Here is a 24,151-nt window from a genome sequence, read left to right as displayed (position 1 = left end):
GAGCTAAAAGCATGAACCTCTTTAATGATCAGTGTTATTTTAGTTCTGTCTGCAAACTCCAACAGCTGAAATCCTCCCTGATCCACACAGAGCACTACTCACAGTCACTGACACACACTCAGCACAGTGATTTCTCAAACAGCTGTATTTTATGAGGAGAACAGATCTGTGTGTTTTTAGTGAATCTGATTATTTTCATTAATTCTTCAGCTAAGCTAAATGCTACGCTAGCTAAAAGCCACTGTTAAAAGCCTCCTAAAACTAAATATCCATCATTTCCTACCTGATGACGATCATAAAGTAGCATTCTGTAGCACATATGTCAGTTTGTAATATTCAGCTTGTAGAAAAAGCAAAACTTTTTGTGTGTGTGGAATTAACAGACCTCTGCTAGACTGTTTAGCTATCTGCTAGCTATAGTGCTAAGCTAGCGGTCTTCACGTACTAAACCAGTAGCCGTTTAGCTGTTCACTCACAGAAATGCATGTAAACAGATGTGACTGTTAGCTTGCATCTGAGCTGTGTTATTAGGCTGTGAGGTGATGGGGTCATGCTGTGATCACTGATCTAATGAGGAAGCAGCTTTTCATACTGATGCTCTGGAGACTTAAACGGCTAACGGTTTAGCATGTCTAGCATAGCTAGCTAACAAGCTACAATAAAATATTATGAATTTGTGCTACAGGTGAAGTTTTTCTTCACTTAAAATCCTAATTTTACCAAACCTGTTGGTGTATTTGTGACACAGAAAGCTGTTAGCCCACATAATTTATGTTAGCCCAGTAATAAATGCGATTAGCTATGCTAATAACTAGCTACCTTATTTGGCAGTACTGTTAGGAGTAGCTTTTAGTGAGAGTAGCTTTCAAACAGCGTAGTGTCTGTGGCTAAATATTAATGAAATCAAACAAAACTCAATCAAACAGCAAAAATGGAGAGAGAAGGGCTTTATTGGTAAAAGTGGGAAGGTCTGGCAGCAGGAGGTGATGGAGATGGTGTATATATGAACGGAAGTCAAGTCAAGTGGGTTTTATTGTCATTTCAACTACATACAGAGTACACAGTGAAACGAAACAACGTTCCTCCAGGACCATGGTGCAACATAGACAGTGCATACAAGACACAAGTGCAACACAAACAAACAAGTGCGGACAGACAACACAACACAGTACAGACCAGAGAATAATAAATAATGATGGTAATAAGTGCAGGAAGTGCACGCAGCTCCTCGGGTGTGCACACGTCCGCGGGTGAGTCCCTGTCCTCCATGGCCTCAAACTCTGTGTCAGAGCCAGAGGAGTAGCCTTCCAACTCAGAGGGGGAGCTCTCCCTTTCTACGGCGGCCCATGGGGTTGGAACCCTGTATCGGCCACTGGGCCTTTTCAAAGGCACATCCGAATCAATGGCCACCCATGGAGTCGGAGCCCTGTCCCGGACGCTGCGCCCTTTTGGGGGCACACCTGAAGGTGGGGAAGGCCTCATGCGGGTCTCCACACTGAAAGACAAGCGGTTCACGCTGCTGCATGCCTTCCCCTGCACTAGGGGCTCCAGCCGAACTCCGCCAATGCCATTCCTGATAGGCTGAGGCACCCGGGAGACCTTTCGTTCATTGGTCATCTGGAGCTTCCTGGTGGCCTCATGCTGCAGTGCAGCTTCCATCGACTCACAGATCGAGCTGCGGATCCGCCTAAGGATGACCTCTTGCATATCCTCACTCCTACCAAATCCGTAATTCAGCCCCCAGTTATTTTTCTTCATCTCTGCAGTAAATTCTTACAGGTGTTCTCTCCTCCACAGTCACACGTCTATTAGCTTTCTTTTGCTTTCTTCCTTCTGGTGTGTAGAACTTTTTGGATTTTTTCTGCATTGGTTAAAAAAGAAATAATGTGTTTTGGTCATTTAGTGAAGCATTTCTACTGTATATCAGTTAGGAGCAAAACTTCATCAGCCACAGACACCTTAAACATCTCACCCTATTCCACAGTTTGGAATCAGGGGTCCACAATTTAGCCTCACATCTTCACAAAGTACTGATGGAAGATGAAGGCATAACGCATCTTTATTTGATTTTACATTGCTATAAAACTCTATAGGCTACTACCCACTTAGCCAATATGCTAACGCTCCTATTATGAAAGCATCAGTTTAGGGTGGAGCTAAACATTGAAGATCAGGGTGAAGGAGGATAAGAAAGTGTGCAGAGAAACAGATGGACTACAGTCTGTAATTACAGAACTACACAGTGCTCCTATATGGTGAGTGGAGCTGATATAATGGGCAATGAGTGTAGAAACAAGGAGGAGGTGTTAATGTTATGGACAGTTGGTGTGCTCTAGATATGCATGCAATGACTTAGTGCACCTAGAAAACTAGGTTCTCTTAAACTCGTACTCTATTTCAGGTGACAGGTAGCAGTTTGTCATTAGTTACATTTAACATATTAAACAATTCCTTAATGAACATATTCCTGAATTCAGTTCAGACTAAAAGTCTAAATCTCAATCCCTGAATAGTTTAGTTTTTTGATGATGAATGTTTACTTGTTTAGATGTTCCTTTAGGAAGCAGAGAAAAGCCATCTGAAGCAGCCAGTTCTGTTTCCTCAGAAGAGAAGGTTTCTGCTGTTACTGCTATTGTAGTGGAGTCTGGAAGTCTGATTTTTATCTGGACTTGTGTCCGTGTTTGGTCATTACTTCACCTACATTAGCCTCGTAGCTCCAGTGCTAAACTTCTATTGATGAGAGAGAGACTGATGTAGTTTAATTAGAGTTTATTAGATGTTGCTGTTTCCTGCAGAATTAAATGGTTAAGATGTAAACAGAGTCATTCAGAGTGGTTTAGTGTGAAATGCTCCGTTCTAGAGAAACTTACAGAGTCAGAACTGTTCACAGTGGAGGTGATGGGAACCTGACGTCTGAAGGGTGGTGTGAGTGGTGCCTATAGGAGAAACACAGACAAGGACTGCGACAACACAGAGAAGGGATATTGCTGCTGCTGCACGTGGTTCGAGGACCTGGAGCACGCAGACAATGATCCACACCCGGCCCTGCCTGAGCCTCCACCAGCCGTGGTGGGACCCGGGACAGAGCACTCTGGGTCTCCGTGGCAACCATGTCACACAGTGACACCGCCTCCCTTCACCGGACTCCCCAGTGACACCAGGGTGCACTCTAAGAGGACTCTAAGAGGGGGACTGTGGTGAGAGGAAGGTGGGGTTGCTGGGTCGCCTGACCGTTCATGCTGGGTTCTCTACCCCTGATCACAGACAGCTGCTGCTTGTTCAGGAAGGAGCTCCCGCAGCATAAAAGCTCAGCTCTCATCGGCACGGGAGAGAGGACACTCTCTGATGGAGGTTTTAGAGGCATTCCACTCTTCAGACATCTGGTTCCCATCACCTCCACTGTGAACAGTTCTGACTCTGTAAGTTTCTCTAGAACAGAGCATTTCACACCAAACCACTCTGAATGACTTTACTTACATCTTAACCACTGAATTCTGCAGAAATGATAGAAATGATGGACGTCTCTGTTGATCATCACTGGAGCAGCTGTTCTTCATTCTTCTGCTGGATTCATCTGTATATTTAAAAAAGGAGACACAAACCTCATTAATAATCAAACTCATTAACAATAAAGTCTTTGATCATCATAAAGTGTATTTTTCATTTGTTTAAAGATCACTTTCTTCTTCTTACCTGCTCTTGGTGATGATGTCCATGACTGATCTTTTGTCTCTTGATGACACAAATCTGTCCACCATCTTTACACAGTCCTCGTGACTCCCCAGAAATCTCAGGGTGTTTCGAGCATGGAGTCTGTGGAGGAAGAATGATAAAAGGTCATTTTCAGTGCTGGCTGGTGAAGAAAACATGCTGATGGGTTCAGTTCTGACCCAATAGGTGTAAAAACAAGCAACTGCTTACCTCACTTCCTGTGCGGAGTCCAGGGCCAGTTTGCTGACGGCGGTCAGGAACCTGCTGGTGAATTCCTTCTTGCTGGTCAGCACACGAGAAGCCCCCAACTTGTGAGAGAGCTTCTCCAGATGCAGTGCAGTGCACCTTCTCACTGCTGCGTTTCTGTGGCTGGAGAGAGGAGAGTGAACACAGTAAGATACACATCCAGCGTTTACACACAGGTGAACTCTAGACTCACCTTCTAGCAAGATCTTCTCCAAAATGTAGGAAGAGACTCAGTCGTACATCAGTGCTGCCAGTTTGTACTGTGTCTTTAGAATGACCACTGATATTGATCACATGACCACTACATTTAGTTTACAGTTCAAATCTATTAATGAATATGGAATGTGATGTTTACCTGAATCCACCAGCCAGTAGAGCGTGCAGGACCCGGCCAGGCGAGCAGGTCTGCACCATCGTGCTGAGGGCCACCTCCACGTCCTCTTTAATGAAGTGACTGGACTCCCCAGCCTTGTGCAGAAGGACACAGGCAGTGCCCTCCACCTCCTTGTCCATCTTCCGCTGCAGGTGGGCGTACAGGTGGGACAGGGTGGTCATGGCGGCACGAGACACCATGGAGCGCAGGTTCTTCACCTGAGACAGTGGAGACAAAAGAAGCACAGTGAGCCTCTGTCTCTAACTCAACCACTGACACTTGCTTTAGCATTAATTAGAATAATGTCATTACAGAAGCTGTTGTCCAGAGTGTGTATGAAGTGTGGGCCTTACCTCCTTGATGAGGGCCAAGCACACGTCATGTAGCTCAGGCAGAAGAACCTCGGCATGGTGTTCCGCCAGAGCGCGCAGCACTTTCAGCCCCTCTATCTTCCTCTCCCTGTTTCAAAAGCAAGACATTAGAATGAGGTGAACACGACTGGAAGGTGGTGTTATTACAGTAGGAATGATAAAGACTGATTCAGTCAATACACTGAACATTTAACAACAGAGGAGCAGCAGTAGATGGAGATCATTGGGAATTCTCTTCAGACACTTTATAGACTCTGATGTTTAGAAGATTCCATCACTAATTTTATCTGGATACTCCAAAGCATTTTAGTTGTATATTCTCAGGTAACTTCAGCTATTCTAACTCTAGTCTGAGCACTACTCTAAAACACATCACTGCTCCATTAGAACTGGATCTTAATTCTGAATGATCAGTGGAAGGGTGGTGGGTCTACTCCAGCTCACTAAAGACATACCATTTCTCATCCTGCAGCAGGTGAAATGCCTGGCTGAGTGCCAGCTCAGGCTGGTCAAGGGGCTGCTCACTAGTCAGGGCTGGGGTCTCCAGCACCTCTCCTCTTCTCTGACTACCTTCAGCAAGGTGTGGAGCAGCCCTGTTGTTAACAGGCTCCTTGATGGTTTCTGCTTCCCTACTCTGTCTAACTACAGACACATCTGGAGCAGCTGTTTTTCTTGCAGTGTCCATCTGACATCCTGTCCTCCTCTCCTGCCTAAGTCCAGCCTCATTCCTACCTAGGCCTACCCACCTGGGGATCTTGCTACCTGTGATTAAATAAACCTGGTTAGAGCACCTAAACTATTTTAATTCATTTTCATCATAAAATCATAAGAACAGGATTTTGCTATGGTTAATTATCTTTCCATTCCTTATTAAATATGACTTATATATGTTTCTAATTTCTAATATAGAGAAATTGTGTTTCTGAGCTATATGAAGTTTGTGGAGATGCATGAGACTCCTGAGATGTAAATACTCTAGGTCAAAGACTAATTTTTCAGTACTGGAACTCACCTGGTGCATCGTAGGCTTTGGACCCTTTCTTATCCACCTTAGGTTGGACAGCAGCAGGTGGAGGAACAGGTGTGTTAACCAAGGGCCGTGAAAGGAACTCCTCCAGAGTAATGGAGTTCCCATTGGTCTTGTTGTCATCCTTGGTCTCCATGTTTAGACCCCTCAGTCTGGGAAATCTGCTGGTTTTGGCAGCAGCAGGTGGAGGGACAGGCGTGTGGACCAGGGGGCGTGAAAGGAACTCCTGAAGTGAAAAAGAGTTCCCATAGGCCCTGTTCCTGGACTTGGCAGCAGCAGGTGGAGGGACAGGGGTGTGGAGAACAGGAAATTTCAGGTCCTCAGTCTGTTCTTTCACCACCTGTGGGGCTTGAACTCGGACCCTCTGCCTTATAGGAGGCAAACTGCAAGGAGGTGAAGGGTCCATGCGAGACTCCTGAACGTCCACATTTGGGTCGTCCATCATGAGTCTCATTTTCTCCATGTACTCCTGCCGCTTCCTCCTGATGCTCTCTCGAAGGGAGGGGGCAAGAATAATGGGTCCATCTTCAGGACTGTTTGGATTCATCTCTGGAAGTAATTCCTGTAGATCCTGATGAGAAGTCTTCTGAGATGTGCTCTCCTCCACAGTCACACATCTACTGATTACAGTACTGAGAGACCAGCCATTAAATATGGAACGTTACGTGGGCGTGACTCTATTATGACGTCACACACGGGGGCGTGGTCATCTGATAAAGCTGCTGCCTCCACACTATTAGGAGTGAAATATTAGGAGTGTATCATCCAGGGTTGGCTGGAAACACAATGCATGTAACAGTTTTCTGTAATCAGGATAGAAAAAAGTCCAGTTCCAGAGGAAAAAGGCAGTAATCAGATTCCAGCTCCATTCTAAAAACAGTGGGATTACTAACAGAACTACAGTAAACACTCATCACTCTGCTGATTCTCTTGTCTTTCTTCATATCTAGGAGCTAAATTTGGGGCTTAAATGCAGATTTTGCTGAGATTTGATTTCTTTAATGAGAGTTTAGCACTTTCCACAGCGCGCTGTCTCCCTTCAAGCCCCGCCTTATTTTCTTAACCCTCCAATCACTGCTTAGCAACCGTTGTTCTGCAGGACTCCTTCAGCGCTGTTCAGCTCGAGCTCCTGTTTCCGCGGATAGAGTTTGAAGGTGAAGCTCCAGTTCTAGTCATAAGATGTGTCTGGGGGACACAGAGAGCCTGACAGACTGAAGGAGGCTGTTTTCTCCCCGTTTCCAAAAACAACAGCTCATTTGAAAAAGTCAGCTCTGGACTCGTCTGTGGTAAACCTCCCCATGAGCTGAACACACACACCTTAACCAGAGACAGCTGTGTTCACTCAGAGGTGAGTCGTTTGATCTGCTGTTTAGTTGCTAATTTGAGCTGCTTTGACTGAATAAGAAGCTGTGTATGAAAGCACTTGTGGAAAAAGTCGTAGAACCCAGGCGTAGTTTTAGCGGACATGCTAAAAGTTCCTCTTACTGAAGCGTTCAAATCTTTCTTTACTTGAAATGGATGAGCTGCTTTTACCACGTTGGCTTTGCAGTAACTTTCTGAAGTAGATGAAGTAAATGAGCTCCTCCAGCTGAAGCCCAGTAGAGCAGCAGGGACATCTGATGTCTTCACACATTGCTGCCCCCCAGTGATCAGATCAGGTCATTACATCTGTGATTGGAAGATGTGTTGGTTGATTCTCTGCTTTGGTTTTATTATTGTTCAGATTGTAAAGCATTAATCCATTATTGTAGGCTGTGTTCAATCATCTCTTCATGTTTTAAAGCTCCATCCTCTCCCTGCTGTCACTGCAGTGTTGTAGAAGAGCAGATGCTGCACAGTGGAGGAACCAGGAAGAAATAAGCATTAAAAACTAAACCAAAAGCTGCTTCACAACTTTATTTCTGATGGTGTTTTTGTAAAACACTGTTCAGAGTAATAAATCACACAAGGTGAAGCAGAAACGGATAAATATCAGCAAATCTAACCAATTACATTAAATGATAAAAACGAAGAATAAAAATATGAAGCTTTTAAAACAGTTTCTCATTGAATGAAATGAATGAAAGGTGCTGAACATAAAACATATGAATGTAAAATAAAGTGAATTAAAGATGAGAATGAAGTGTTTCTAACATGTAAATCTGCTTTAGAGCCTCTAAAGTCTGTTAATACTGGACTCTGATTTCCTCTTTTGGGCAGTACCTGTAGAGGACAGGAGGGGGAGCCACTGTTACAGTTATTTGGTCAGTCTGACAGCAGTCTCTGCTCTCCTCCAGTGTGTGAGAATGAGGTTAAACTGCAGCTATATTTGTAGACAATCACTTAAACAGGAACATCTCAGCCCTGACCATGACCTCTGAACCCAAAAGGAGAGAAGTGTCAGATGATCAGAAGGACAGGGCTCTCCCAGGCATCTTCATTGCCCACTACATTTAGCCTGAAGACTTCATTAGTCAGTTTGAATATGAAAGGTCAGGCATTCAATATTCAATAATGTACCAATAACAGTTTCTGTGTGGAGATGCTGACCTTGAAGCCCTGAGGCCTGAAAAGCCTTAAACTGGGCGTCTTGTGGGGAGTCAATCTACATAAACAAAGGTTTGACTCTAGAAATAACTTCATTATGAATAAATGACTCTTAATCTTGGGTACAGCTCATGTAAGAAGTTCCCTCTCCAATCACAAGGCTGATGTGGCTTGTTCTGCTCACACCTTTAACTAAACGTTCTCCACCGTTTCACCTCTAAAGCTAAAGCTAACCCAACCACTCAGAACTCCCAGAATTCAGTTCAGAGTCTCTGTTCAGGTTTATCAGCACAGACTGATTTTGGCCTTCTAAAAATCTCCAGTAAAATAAAGGGATTATTGACGGTCAGTCACCTGGTAAAAACTGAGGAGTGTTTATGAACATTGATTAAAAGTCTGGAAGACCCGAGACTGAACGTCAGTCACGTGACTGATTCTAGAAGAATACACAGCTTTTCAGCTTCAGCTAAACGGTCACTGCAGACACTCTGTGTGTTCGACTGATGTGTTGAACACGGGACTGAGAGTAAAGAAGGGTAAATGTTCTCACTCTAATGACTGGTGGTGTGAAAAGCTGCTCTCTCACCTGCTTGACTCTTTGACTTCCTGTTTCAGGACCAGTTACCAAAGATATCAACATTAGTGAGTCAGTGTACAGCTGCATGCAGAACTTTGAGCACCCCTGGTCAGATTACATGATTTTATTGATTTTAAACTGAAAATAAGTTCAGATTCTGTACAGAGACACTTTTGCACTTTTTAATACACACTTACTGATTATATACTGAACTGATCTCACACCTGACTGACCAGAGCTCCTAAACACAGAGACAGAGAACTGAAGTCCAGATGTACTGTCTGATGCTGGACACAGGCGAGGTCAAGCCTGAAATCAGGACATTTCTAAGTCCTACTTTAAATGCAATAAGAGAAAAGCTGAATGTACTTGAAGGTGTTTGTATTCTTGAGTGAACAACAGGAAGAGGCTAAAGGAGGAGGTGTGATGACCGCATGCACAAACAGGTCTTCCGGGTCTCGGCCTGCTTTGCTCACTAGTAAGATCAGAAGGTACGAGGACAGGGTGAGTAACAGCACACTAATCTGAGATGAACTCAGTTACAGCTGGGAGCTAAAAGAGTGAGTCTGATTGATCATTTATTTTAGTCAGAGTTTGTTCTTTTCTTCTTTATTAGTGAAATTTTCTCTAATCTACTCTCTGAATCTATCGGCTACTGATCAGACCCTCGAGTATCAGCGTTCATGTCTTACCAGATGTCAGGAGGTTTTACAGCAGCAGTGATCCTCATCTTATTAGCAGGTAAACTTTTACATTTTACTGTGTTTATGTGCTTGTGTTTTACTACAGTTACTGTGTGTAGATGAAAACACCAGTCTGGTTAAAGGTGCAATAGAATGCATTAGAAAGCAGGAGTATTTGAAGTGGTTCTTTGGTGTGTAAATAGTAAGTATGTGACTTTGGTTGGGGACAGATGTGGTTTTACAAACCTATTTACAATCCTGTGTTTTGGCCTCAGATTAAAAAAACCTTTATGGAGGGCTTGTGAATAATTTGATAAGCTTGGCTTTGATTGGTTGTTTTTGTCACCATATGGGCTCACACAATAGCCACAGAGCATACCATACACTCTAATACCAGCACAGCTTTGTTTTTAGCACTCCGACAAGAGGATTGTAAATATTTTAGCGTCTGTACATTTCAGACAACCCTCTCTTGTCTCTAGATTGTAGACTGTAGCACTGTGGCGTTTTGAGGATGTTTGATATTTGAGTGTTAATTGGTGGAATGCATTTAAAATTGTGATTTATTTAAATATCTAACAAACAAAGTAAGTTGTGAGTCCTGGAGAACAGCATGGGTCAGAGGATAGAATCCTAATTACTGTTGCCAAATGTGTTCGTCATCAAATCTGCTTAAACTACAGTTAGAAATGCACCTCGGTCAGACTGCCACAATCTGAGCTGTTGATGTTGGCTGGAGTTGGCTGCCCATCTCTCTGGATGTGTGTATGCTCACTGCCCCTAGTTCAGTAGTGTGTATGTGTGTGTGTTCAGTACCACAGATGGGTAAAGTGCGGAGGACACATTTCGCTGTACATAGTACAGTGACAAATATGTGCACCTTTACCTTTACCTTTTTTCTTTTTCAAAAATGTGATCTTTCCAAATATTCAACAGAACTGCACCAATCATCCAGAAATGCACATTATGGGTGTTTGTATTCTAACCCATGTTGAGCTCCACATCCACTATTTTACACTGTTCTGTTGCTCTGTGGTTATCACATGATCGTACCACCACCCAACTTCACACATTACTGTTGTCACCCATAGCAACTGCAGCAGTACTAACCACACTGCGGTCACTCTGCCAGTAAAGAGCACAAGAGTTCCCCCCCCTCATATCTGAATATGTGTGTGTGTGTGTGTGTGTGTGTGTGTGTGTGTGTGTGTGTGTGTGTGTGTTGCAGGAGTTGGGGCTCAGCACAGTGTAACTCTCTCCTCTCAGAGTCTCTGTGCTGTTACTGGATCTACAGTAAAAATCTCCTGCACATATACAACACCTGATTCCTCCAGTGTCAGAGAGAGAGAGTGGATCCACAGCTCTGATGGAGAAGAACGAGTCCTGAGCAAAGATCCAGAATTCTCAGCGCGAGTTTCTGTAAGTACATGGTGGAATGGATGTGAGCTGACAGTGAGGGATGTGAGAGGGAGCGACTCTGGAGTTTATAACTTCAGATTTAGAACATCAAGCAGTGACTGGATATCAGCCTCATCTGGAGTTCAGCTCACTGTTACAGGTACACACACACACACACACTCGCTCACTCAGAGTCTCTGTGCTTTCACATTAGATGTGATTTTAAAAATGTTTCAATATAATTTGTGTGTGTGTGTGTGTGTATGTGTGTGTGTAGATTTGCAGGTAAAGGTGGATCCTCAGACTGTAGGACAGAGGCAGGTGAAACTGACCTGTAGCTCCTCCTGCAGCCTCGGTACAAACCTGTACTACAACTGGTACAGGAACGGACAGCACCGGACTTCTGGATATGATGCCTCCATTGTGCTCGACTCCACCAGACCATCTAATGAGGGCAGCTACTATTGTGAGGTGTACATCAGCAGTCAGCGGAAACGGTCTGCTGCAGTGTGTAAGTTTCAGTAAAAACTATGATGATCTATAATCTAGTTATTATTTTCCTTCATGTTCTGTCAGTGATCTGCAGAGTAAAGAAAGAGCTTTTAAACCATTTCACCCATTTCACTACTATGGGTGTATGAACAGATTTTTGAAGGGGACGCTCACTTTCTTTAAAAATGTATTTTGCCCAAACACTTATTTACTCAAACAATAAAACCATATAAAAGATGAAAAAAAACGTGTAAATGTGATCATGATCAGCAGCCTCTGGAGCTACAGGCACATGTTCCGCTAGAGCTACTGCTTCTGTAACAGTGTTTGAATTACAGGGAAGTGAAGAAGACATTATTTATAACAGTACACAGTCTAATGCAAAAGTTTGGACACAAGTTTGGCTAATTAACACATTTTGTCTTTATTTATTTTGTTGAAAAGTAGTAAACACAGCCTCTGTAGGCTGGCTAACTGGGTAGTTCCTAAACAGAGCTATTACAGACAACAGTGCTGCCCAGAAAGAGAGTGAATACAAAACACTACACTGTAACAACTGCACCTGTATGATAACTGTACTAACAACTACATGAACATAAAGAACTACTGGATCTAAAAATGTTCTCTTTATTTAAATAGTGTAATTACACTCAGTACTGTATGAACATACAGTATTCATCTACTGTACCCAACAACAGTAACATCAGTGAACTGTGCTCCTGCTGCATAAGCTGTCCTCAGACACTACCTCAGCCACTACCCTAAATGATAAAATATATAAATAATAACACAGTTTATCTCTTTATCAAGACTTTTACATTTCCCAGATCAGTTAGTAAAGTTTGAAGTAAACCATAACATTTCTGACTGTAGTTTATCCTTTACTGTATTAATAAACAAATCTTTATAATGGAATCTAAACTAATGGAGTCACTTCACAGCAGACAGACAGACAAAAGACAACTCTACACAGAGTGTAGTGCTCATCACTGGTATCATTTATTGTGTGTGTGTATGTTCCAGGTGTGCTGGGTAAACAGTGCTGGGGTGTGACTTACACTGCTGAACGTGTGTGTGCCCTGAAAGGATCATCAGTTGATCTCTCCTGCTCTTATAAATTCCCTAGAGGACTCACAGTGACTAAATCAGTGTGGTTCATTAAAAAGCAGACTGGTGCTGAACCTGTGGATGTGAGAGAGGATGAGGAGTATCAGGGCCGAGTGCAGAACAGACAGAGCTCCCAGAATGACTGTAGTATGAGAATCACTGACCTGAGAGAGAGAGACGCTCAGACCTACAGATTCAGATTCTACACTGATGGAGGCAATTATACTGGACAATCTGGAGTCACTCTGTCTGTCACAGGTAGAGCTGCACTCTATTAAATAAGTTTAGTTTATTAATTATTAATATTCTGTAAATGAAAAGAACACCAGACCTTTTTTAAACTCTCCTGCAGATCTGAAGATTACAGTGTCAGACACAGAGAGTAGAGGAAAGAAGCTGACCTGTAGCAGCACCTGCACTCTGCCTGACCACCTCACTTACATCTGGTACAAGAACGGACAGCCTTTATCTAACAGGTACAACAGATGGCTTTATGTGCATGACAGTACTGTGGATGCAGGCAGCTACTCCTGCGCTGTAAGAGGATATGAGAAGCTCCGCTCTCCTGCTGTCTGTAAGAACCTCACTGTAAACTTCTCCCTCCTTCTGTCTGATTACAGTAAACTCATATTCAGTGATATCCAGTAGATATGAGACGCTGATGTTTCAGCATTTCTGATTGTAAAACTGATTGATTTTTAATTTCTTTTTGTTTCTTTCAGGTGTTTTTAACCAGAGCAGCTGCTGGAGTGTTTCTTATTCCACACAGACTATCTGCACTCTGATTGGCTTATCAGTGGACATCCACGGATACTACACCTTCCCTCGTCAGCAGCCTGACCCCCAGCCTGCCTGGTACATCAGACTCCACACACAGGACAGAGAGCTGAGTCCTGTAGATGGCCGAGTGGAGTTTTTCAGTGAGAGAGCGAATATGATCACACTGAGACTGAACCATCTCACACAGAGCGACGCAGCAGAATATCTCCTCCGATTTAAAGCCCCCTACTGGAAACACACACACAGCTCTGCTGGTGTCTCTCTCTCTGTCACAGGTAGGAGCCGTGTGTTATGTTTGTCTCTCAGTGTTAATCTGTGTCTGAGCTGTAAAGACATTGATGGGAGTCTGTCACAGGCCTGCAGGTGAAAGTGGAAACTGCTGCAGAGGAACAGACAGTAACACTGATCTGCAGCAGCACCTGCACTCTGCCCAATAACCCCACTTACATCTGGTACAAGAACGGACAGAGTGAGTCTCACTGCAGATCTGCCTCCTGCTCTGTAGCTGTGGTCAGTGGAGCGGTCAACTACAGCTGTGCTGTTGAAGGCCATGAGAGCCTCCTCTCTCCTCCAGTGTGTGAGTGGACATTTCTACACTCACTAATAATCTAATCTTCTATCATTCTACTAATAAGTGAAACATGATTGTTTACCAACTTTCCAACCAGACTCTCCCAGAAACACCAGAGCAGTGCTGCTTCCCTCTGGAGAGAGAGAGGAGGGAGAGTCAGTGACTCTGAGCTGCAGCAGTGATGCAGACCCTCCTGTTCTCTCCTACTCCTGGTTTAAGCAGAGAGCAGCTGCAGACACACCGCTGACAACAGGCCAGAATTACAGCATCACCAACATCAGCTCCCAGCACAGCGGACTCTACTACTGCACCGCTCACAACCAGCTAGGACATCACAGCTCTACACCCGTTCATCTGGATGTGAAACGTAAGCAGTTGTAGAATGATGATCAGTTTGGATTACACCCTCTCTTTGATTTAGGGATTTTGTAACATGGCTGATATACTGTATAGTTGTAGTGGGATGTTTTACACACATTTATCATGGACATGAATATCATGACAAACATCTTTAGTAGAAAATATGTTTTTTTATTTGTCCACCTGCTTTATTTTTTTATCAACACAGGGTCATTGGCTTATGAATTATTTGGTGTTAAATGTCTTTTAATTTGCCTAAACCAATACCTCTTAACTTCCTGTTGGTGATCATGATTGTCTACAGCTGGTAGCTTCTGTCTCCAGGGTTTGGTTGAAAGCAGTCATTGATTTGGCCAACACACAGTACATGGGTGTGTAAGTCCAAGGAGCTCAGTGCAGATCTGAGAAAGATCTTATGTAGACTTACACAAGTGCAGATTCCGAGATCATCAGTTTAAACAATTATAGGTAAGAACAGCTTATTGGAAGGTGTCGTCACTAGGGTCTGTAAGAAGACCCAAACTGTCACCATCAGCTAAGACGAAAACGGTTCAGATGGTCAGAAACAACATAAGAACCATCAAGGCACAGGCCTGCCATTAACTGGAAGCTGCTGGAACAGCAGGTTTTACATTGGACTTAAAGGTTGCAGTCCACAAAAGAAGGCCCTGCTCCTAAATCAACACCTTTAAAGCTCTTTGCAGCTGAACCACACAGACAAAAGAAAAGCCTTCTGGATTTGATTGTTCACAGTGATCAGAAGCTTGTTTGGAGAAGTAAAGCTGAGCCGTTAAACACCAGAGCATCATTCTCAGACATTTTTTCTGCAAGTATACCAGATATTGCAAAAAGTGGATGGAATAATGACAAAGGCAGACTACCCCAGAACTCTTCAGCAAGACGGTTGAAACTTGACGCTGAGCCCAAACACATTAGTGTAATTGATAAAGCAGACTCTGACCTTAACCTTGGGTTCAATTCTGATAAGAGAAGTCAAATATCCACACAGAATTCTGCTAGAAGCTTGTTGATGGCTACCCAAAGCGTCTGGTCATGGTGCAAATTGCTAAGGGACATCTGACCTAATATTAGATAAAACATGCTGAGTGTATGTAAACACAGCTGTGGATCATAACTGTATATGTTAGCACTTCTGTCAAATATTTAAATGTGAGAATTACTGAAGGAGAGGAAACTACTGACCCACTACTGACTGTATAATAAAGTCCACCCGAATCTCACTGTGTGACTTATTGCTCTTTTAATAAAATCTAAATACACAATAAAGGCATAAAAAACAGTATGGGTGAAATATTTAGGTGGATAGATAGAGGGCCTTAATTACATTGATAAAATGCACATAACAGCTGTAAACACATTTATATTGAAGCGTTGGTCTTTGGGTTTAGAAGTCATAAACTAGCAGTTTCAGGGTCAGAGTGGAAAATTTGTATTAAATTATTTTCTTTTTCGATTTTTTTTTTTCTTCTCTGTAATTTATGATGTGGTTCATGGTTTATTTCTGAAGGTCCAGAGGTGAGCTCAGTGCTAAATCTGGTCACAGTGGGAGTGATGGTGGTCTTGGTGGCTCTGATACTCATCACAGCAGCTCTGTGGTTGTGGTATGTGAACTATTAATCAGATAAATGTTTGAACATGAATTTCATTAAATGAAAGCTTTAACTTCTGTCAACACTGCTGACTGTCTCTCAGGAGGAGAAAGTCTGAAGAGCACAGGAGCACTGAGGAGAGTGAACAGGTGAATACGTTAGAGAGGAGAGACTAAACATCATCAAATGTAGCCTATTTCCAAACCTCTCTCTCTCTCTCTCTCTCTCTCTCTCTCTCTCTCTCTCTCTCTCTCTCTCTCTCTCAGTGTGACTCTCCTCCTGTGTATGGTAACATTTCAGTCCTAGCCATGACCTCTGACCTCACACAGAGAGAGGACTCAGGTGAACAGGACGACGTTCACTACTCCAGTGTTCAGTTCAGACCTTCTTACACACACAGGGAATCTCCAGCCTCTACTTCCAAACCTTTTCTAGATCCCACAGAAGAGCAGGATGTACTGTATGCTGCTGTGAACTTCAGCACACACACTGCTGCCCCCCAGTGAGTAAACCCTGTCATTACAGCTTCACTCATTCTGCACTGCTTTAGTACTTAATGTTTATCTAGAACGTCTCTTCATCTCTTCTTCTACAGGGTTCTGGTTGCTGAAGCAGTCAATGACCAGACTTACAGTCAGATCCACAAACATACATCACACAATAAAACACCGGTCTAAAGTTTAGATCAGAGGGGTTTTCTCAGGGGGTTTCTGAAGACAGCAGAACTGAAAGTAACTTGTCTACAGATCGGCTTCGTCTGACATTCCTCTAATGAACTTTTAATGAAAGGCTCATACAATTAGGATGATTGCAGCATTGTCCTCCTCGTCCTACAGAGCAGCAATCCAACTGCTCCATCAACACAAGTGTACAGATTAACATCTACAAGAAAAACCACAAGAACCCAAATAAAGAACACAGTTCTCTACTTAATCTTCTTCTACTCCATTACTTTCAGCTCCCATCTCTCTCTTTTTGTATTTTAGCTCATCTTATTGTCTGTTGTTAATCTCTGGCCTGGTCAGAAGTGTCTTTAGTGGTCACCCACTTCTCTCACTGTTTAAAATTACATGACCGGTCTTAAGGAGTTGTCGGATGATGAACTTGCACAGCTTCTATTATTGAGGACAGGACCAGAAGTACCCCTCCATAAACTCTTAAACCAGCTGTATCAAGCTGTCATTACAGGCTAAAACAAGAAGACGCAGCAGAGCTTAGCCAGCAGCATATGGCCTCCTGTTTATAATATTGATAGTTTTGATGGTATAATATTGACAAACAGTCTTACAGAGTATTACAGTCTGATAACTCTGACAGTAGGTGAACTTTGTTCACTGAGGTTTAGATAGAAATTGCTGTTTGTAGCTAAAGCCTCTCTGTTCATTCCCCTCAGACCAGCTTGAGTTGCTCAACTGGTTTCTGATACTGGCTTCTGATACTGGCTTCTGATACTGGTTTCTGATACTGGTTTCTGATACTGGTTTCTGAGGACATGCTGGTATCTAACCAACTACAGTGCTCTCTGTTAATCCAAAATGTTAATAAACCTCAAACATGAATGTTTAAGAAAGTAAAAGTGAGGTTTTGGCTTTCTTGGGAGAATATCTCTATTTGCACAATTATTGGGCAACTATTATTGTGCAGAATTTTTACGCAGATAAATGAAAAACACATTTTTCCATCTCACTTATTTATTCAGATCTGTTCAACTCAAAACTTTACAATAAACATTTCTGACACATAAAAATCAGTGACAATATAGCCACCCAGAGAGAGTAGATGTAACCCTGTGGAGAGTGAAGCTGCTCTAATGGTGGAGTTAAAGAGAGTGTAAAGCTCTGCAGACATGCAGTGAATATTCTGCTCTACAGAGGAGAAATACGCGCCTCTATGCTGTGCTGTGCTCCTGGAAGTTCTGCTGGCTGATGGATCATTTTGTAAAACGGCTTTAAAGAGCTGACACTGTCTGGTAAGTAAGTTTACTGTGTTCTAAACAGCAAACAGCATTTTTTTAACCCGACATCATTTCAGAGTTAAAACAGTGTTAGCTCCTTAGCTAACGATGCTGCTAGCAGCTCCACCCTAAACTGAGGCTTTCATAATGGGAGCGTTAGCATGGTGGCTAAGTGGGTAGGAGCCCATAGTGTTAACTAGTTCTCTGACTGCATGATGGGTTTGTTTAACATGGCTTAACTCAGGACTCTGAAACATGAGCCAGCATCAACTTTGTTGAGTCCTGAGTGAATTTGCCATGTTTACAGAAGCTGGAGTGATGTTAGACAGTTAGGGAGAGCTCAGTAACTCGCTGTATTTTGAGAAGTGCAGGGTGGATTATATGAAGGGCAGTTGGCTCCTAACGGGACAAGGTGTCTGCTTTGCTCATAATAACTGGATGCTCTCTTTAAAGAAGGTGTGTACACAGATCAGCCATATCATTAATACCACTTGTCTAATATGAGTTGTTCCCCCTTGTGCTGCATTAACAGATTTGAGCATTAGAGGCATGAACTCTACAAGACCTCTGAAGGGTTTCTGTGTTCTCTGGCACCAAAACATAATCAGCAGCTCTTTTACATCCTGTAAGTTGTGATGGGGCCTCAATGGACACCCATCAGTGAGCCCTAGGTGCCAGTGACTCTGTTGCTGATCCTTTCTTGGACATTTTTTGGTAGAAATTGCAGAAGAGTCACCTGGAACCTTCTGGGTGCAATGAAGAGGGCTGAGAGCACTGCCTGTGTCCTTCTGCACAAGACTGGGGAGTCCAGTCACTGCATCAAAGAGGACGTAGAGGTGGCCCTCAGCACGATGCTGCAGACCTGCTCACCTGGCCGGGTCCTGCACGCTCTACTGGCTGGTGGATTCAGGTAAACATCACATTTTATATTCATTAATAGATTTGAACTGTAAACTAAATGTAGTGGTCATGTGATCAATATCAGTGGTCATTCTAAAGACACAGTACAAACTGTCAGCACTGATGCACGGCTCTCTTACAAGTTGGGGGCTTCTCGTGTGCTGACCAACAAGAAGGAATTTACCAACAGGTTCCTGACCGCAGTCAGCAAACTGGCCCTGGACTCCGCACAGGAAGTGAGGTAAGTAGTTGCTTGCTTTTACACCTATTGGGTCAGAACTGCACCTTCACCAACCAGCACTGAAAATGACCTTTTATCATTCTTTTATCATTCTTCCCCCACAGACTTCTTCCCCCACAGACAGGGGGGCGGGGGGGGTGGATAAAAGATCAACCATCATCCACCAGGGTTGAACGTGAGGTGCTCCCCGGTGTCTGGGCAACCACTGGGGAGGCAGGTAAATGGAGGCAGTGTCATGACATGGTTGCCACTGAGACCCATCGTGCCCTGTCCCGGGTCCCACGGCTGGTAGGGGGCTCGGGCAGGGCCGGGGACGGATCATTGTCTGCGTGCTCCAGGTCCTCGGGCCACGTGCAGCAGCAGCAATATCCATTCTCTGTGTTGTCTCAGTCCTTGTCTCTGTTTCTACCGTAGGCACCACTCGCCTCGCCTCGTCTCTCATATATCAATGTACACACACATAGATATATATCACTCACTAAACTTTGCTGTGTGTGTTTAGTGAAAAAAAAAACTGCAGTATGTTAAATGTATTATTCCTCAGTAAAGCTTCTAAACTAGCAGAAACATCAGAAGATGAGGAGAAGCTGATCACTCTGCTTCTTACAGAGGAAAACAGTTGAGAAGTTGGGAGAAGTTGTAGAAATGTAGTGTTGGTAGTAAAGGATGATTAGATGAAGTTAAAGGAAACTAAACAGGAGCTTTATTTAAGCTGAACATCTGAACCGGCAGCGCTAGTGAAGCTTTACCCTGAACTGAGCAGCAGCTTCACCCTGTTAACCTGCAGCTCCTGAAGGTGGGTCTTTCCTCAACTCTCAACCAATCAGCAGTCTCTCTGTATTTCATGGGTGAAAGTTTAAATTTCCATGCATATTTCTTGTTACCCACAGAGAAAATCATTAAAAATAATAAATGAATGAAATGAATAAGGGTATATCATAGGTTAGTTTTGCATTTAATTAATTCTATTCACTTTTATTTATTTTAAATGAGAAATTTTTATATATGATTTCAGGAGAAATATCACTCCAAATGTTCCCTTATAGCAACAGAAGCAACGTTTTGCGCCACAGATCCTTCATCTCTCTTCTTTAACAGATAGCTAAATTATTTAATAAAAAGGTAGAATGTCAAAATATTGCATATCTGAGTCAAAATATCAGTAAACTAACAGCTGAATTTTTCCCTGATCCAGACGGACTATTAGACTGACTTCCAGAGCAGTCACTGATACATGAACAACAAGCCCAAGAAATATTACTGAAATATTACTGAAATATGATCAGATTAAGAAGAAAGCAGAACAGAAGGATTTTTCTTCATACTTTAACATTAGCTAAATGAGATGTTGCTAAATGCTACACTCACTTCTTAAAATCCAGATATCAACATTAACCACCAGCTGGTGATCATAAAGTAGTGTTCTGCTACAGATATATCAGTTTTTAATAATATTCAGGTTTTAGAAAAGGCAGAACTTCTCTGATAGACTGTTTATCTCTCTGTCTGGCAGCTATAATGCTAAGCAGGAGGTCTTCATGTACTAAACCAAGCGAGCAGTTTAGCTGTTCACTCACAGGAATGCATGGAAAGCAGATAGCTTGTGTTTCAGTAAAGGGGTTTACAGTTTGTAGGAGTGTGTGGATGTGAAGGAGTCCTGCTGTAAAATCACTGATCTAATGAGGCAGCAGCTTTTCATACTGAGCTGATGTGGAGAATTAAACGGCTAGCTAACGGTTCAGCACCTGTAGCTGTAGCCTAGCCTAGCTACAGAGCTACCAGTTACATAACTAAATAGGGACTAATATGAATTTATTCTACATGTTATTTTTTCCTTAAAATCTAAGTATTCAAAAAAACATTGGCATATGTGTGACACAAAGCTGAATTATGGCAGTCAGGTAGTTAATCTGGCTGCATAGCTTTTAGTGAGCTTTACCTCAGGTAATGTTAGCGTAACATCGCTAGTGCTAGCCTTCTAAATATAAAGGGAAATCTAGTCACAGACAAGCTCAGTTTTCTATATAAACACTGAGATTAAAGAATATTGGTGTTTTGCTGAATGTCACACAGTGACTGCTCTGTAGTACTGCTGTTCTGCAGACGGCTACCTGGCTTTACCTCAGATCATCAAATCAGCAACACACACCATTTAACCAGGGGGGTGTTTATACTATTGAATATAACTCATAATCTAAAGAATTACATTCACAAACCTACACTGATTTTACATTGAGATTATTAGTTTATTAGATAAGTTGTTTTCATGCCTAATTTACCATCAGTTAGACTGCAGGACATTATTTAGGTGGGGGGTTATTCTCACCCCAGCAGTGACCCTGATAGTGTGTATGGTACTGGTACAACTCCATCAGGCTCAGTAAGGCGGGTGTTGCTCTTCTCAGACTTTTTCAGACAGAAACAGTTTGGATTCTGAGGATAAACTGAAAAGATCTCATTGTTCAGACAGAACAATTTTCTACTCAATTCTGTTGATGAGAGAGACTGATTAGTGGTTTAATTAGAGTTTATTAGATTCTGCTGTTTCCTGCAGAATTAAATGGTTAAGATGTAAACAAAGAGTGAAATTAATTCTTTCACTTTCTTTTTCCCTTCCTTGTTCTGTTCTCTGATTCCCAACAGTTCAATAAATACAACTGATCCCTCAAAATCTAAAGGCATACAAACTTAAATGAACTAAAGGAAGCTTCAGTTTTCAAGACGTAAATGTTAGTTGTATCAAAATCAACTGTTTAACAACTGGATGTAAATGTATAAGATCACTGAATTATGCTAAAGGAGGTAGAAGGAAATAACTTTGATAGCTTGAAAGTAGCAGTTGAGGCTTTCTGCTGCCAGGTGAAGAGGCCTGTCAGACGCTGCCAATGTGGTGCCTTGGTCCCTGAGCTTCAGTCATCTTGTAGAAACACTGCTCTCTGTGCAGCTAAAGACTGAAAAGGGTCAACTGGCCTCCTCAGTCCTCCCCAACTATGTGTGGTCTGGGTGTTCCTCTTCCTAGCAAAGCAACAACATGGGCTATCCAAAGCAGTGATGGACAGTGAAGTGGTACTGAAAAGGATCTGAGAATCCGTGTGGTTGGAGGTCAGCCCCCCGTACAATAATATATACTTAATCTATGCCATTAAACTGCTGGTACTCATTCTCTCTTGCTGGTACTCAGACATGGGTTCGTTCATGTTGCTCTCTGCCTCTGTGGACTCCATCTCATCCATGCCTTCTCCATGGCTACTACATTTAAGCATAGTAGAAACTAATTCTGTAAAAACAGCATCAATTGTGTTAAAGGTACAGTCCACAGCAGACAAATTGTGTTCAGAATTTTCAAATGTATTTACAGATTGGACAAAAGGATGTTAGCGATTGTAAAAAAAAAACTGTAAAGCTGTTATGTAGAGTGTGTAAAAAGTCTTACGTCTTGGATGAGGGCCAAGCAGATATCATGCAGCTTAGTCAGCAAAACCCAAGCACTATGTTCAGACAGAGCCCACACCACTTTCAGCTCCTCTATCTTTCTCTGCCTGTTTCAGAAGCAGGAAGGTGGTGTTATTACAGTAGGTGAACACACACAGGTGAACTCCAGACTCACTTTCTAGTGAGATATTTGACTAAGTTTACTACTGATATTGATCAGATTCATTCACATTCCCACACTTAGTTTACAATTCAACCCTATTAATGAATATGGAATGTGATGTTTACCTGAATCCACCAGCCAGTAGAGCATGCAGGACCCGGCCAGTAGAGCAGTTCTGCACCATCGTGCTGAGGGCCACCTCCACATCCTCTCGGATGAAGTGGCTGGACTCCCCAGCCTTGTGCAGAAGGACACAGGCAGTGCCCTCCACCTCCTTGTCCATCTTCCGCTGCAGGTGGGCGTACAGGTGGGACAGGGTGGTCATGGTGGCACGAAACACCATGGAGCGCAGGTTCTTCACCTGAGACAGTGGAGACAAAAGAAGCACAGTGAGCCTCTGTCTCTAACTCAACCACTGACACTTGCTTTAGCATTAATTAGAATAATGTCATAGCAGAAGCTGTTGTCCAGAGTGTGTATGAAGTGTGGGTCTTACCTCCTTGATGAGGGCCAAGCAGACATCATGAAGCTCAGGCAGACAAATCTTCCAATTCTTCTCCTCATCCCTCACTAACTTCAGCAGGCTTTGGAGAAGCCCTGGTGATCACACTCAGTTGTGGTTTCTCCTCTGTCTAACAAAAGACACTGGAGTAGTTTTTCTGCCTGCAGTCTCCACCTGGACTTCTGGTCTCCTCCACTGCCGAAAACCCAGCCACATGTTGGGCAGGCTGAATGTCAGCGTCCACTGACCTCTGCATCACTAGGCCAACCTCTCTGGGTGTCTTGCTATCTGTGATTACATGAACATAATCTGTTTTTGTTGTTAGATCACATAAACTATTCTCTTTCTTCTTTACTCAAATCATGAACATGTTTGTTACCTTTCCATTCCCTTCAAATATATCTTATTAAATATATAATGCAAGTTTAATGCATGTCAAAACAAGGGCAAAACTTTAGATTTAAAGTGTAGAATTTCCTGTTCTGGAACTGACGTAGTGCAACACAGGTAATGGTCTCATCTTCAGTCTGCTGGATTTTGCAGCAGCAGGTGGAAGAGACCGTGTGTATATAAATGGAAGTACACAGAGATTCTTGGGTGTGCAGGTGTCCTCTACATGGCTTCCACCCCTGTGTCACAGTCAAGGGAGAGGTCTTCCACCCCAAAGAGGGAGTTCTTTCATTACACCCATAAAGCCTGAACCCTGTCCTGGGGACGGTTTCATGCAGGTCTCCACACTGAAAGACAAGCTCTTCATGCTGCTGCATGCCTGCAGTCATGTGTTCAATCAGAACACTGTCAAAACCATTCACACTGTGGCACCAGCGTTTTGTGATGTTCTGTTGACTCGTGCTGCAGATCCAGCTAAAGATGACCTTCTGGATATTTTCATGTCTATCATTTGTATTCTCCATCTCTGTGTCGTCGCTCTTTATCTCTTCAGTCCATTCTTGCAGTTCTGTTGATATGACAAACTGTTTTTCTGAGAGGTGAAATATCAGAAGTTAGTGTCACATTTAATGAATCCTATTATTTTCAGTCGAAACATCACCAGAAAGATTTTGGCAGTGGAAGCCTCCTTTCTTAATAAGTGGACAGAAAGTCAGGATCCTGTGTGCCTGTGAGCT

General features: G+C 42.9%; 1 long non-coding RNA gene across 1 annotated transcript; it reads left to right on the top strand.

Moving 5' to 3' along the window:
- The first annotated feature begins 13,006 nt into the window (after nt 1-13,006).
- On the top strand, nt 13,007-13,833 carry LOC140547876 (uncharacterized). Its single transcript, XR_011978524.1, has 3 exons — nt 13,007-13,085; nt 13,234-13,566; nt 13,647-13,833. It is a non-coding gene; the product is annotated as an uncharacterized lncRNA (long non-coding RNA).
- Nucleotides 13,834-24,151: the final 10,318 nt, after the last annotated feature.

This window comes from Salminus brasiliensis, chromosome 25 (genome assembly GCF_030463535.1).
Source record: "Salminus brasiliensis chromosome 25, fSalBra1.hap2, whole genome shotgun sequence".
Lineage (NCBI taxonomy): Eukaryota > Metazoa > Chordata > Actinopteri > Characiformes > Bryconidae > Salminus > Salminus brasiliensis.
Note: the sequence above shows the minus strand (reverse complement) of the source record. Positions and strands in the feature narration are given on the sequence as shown.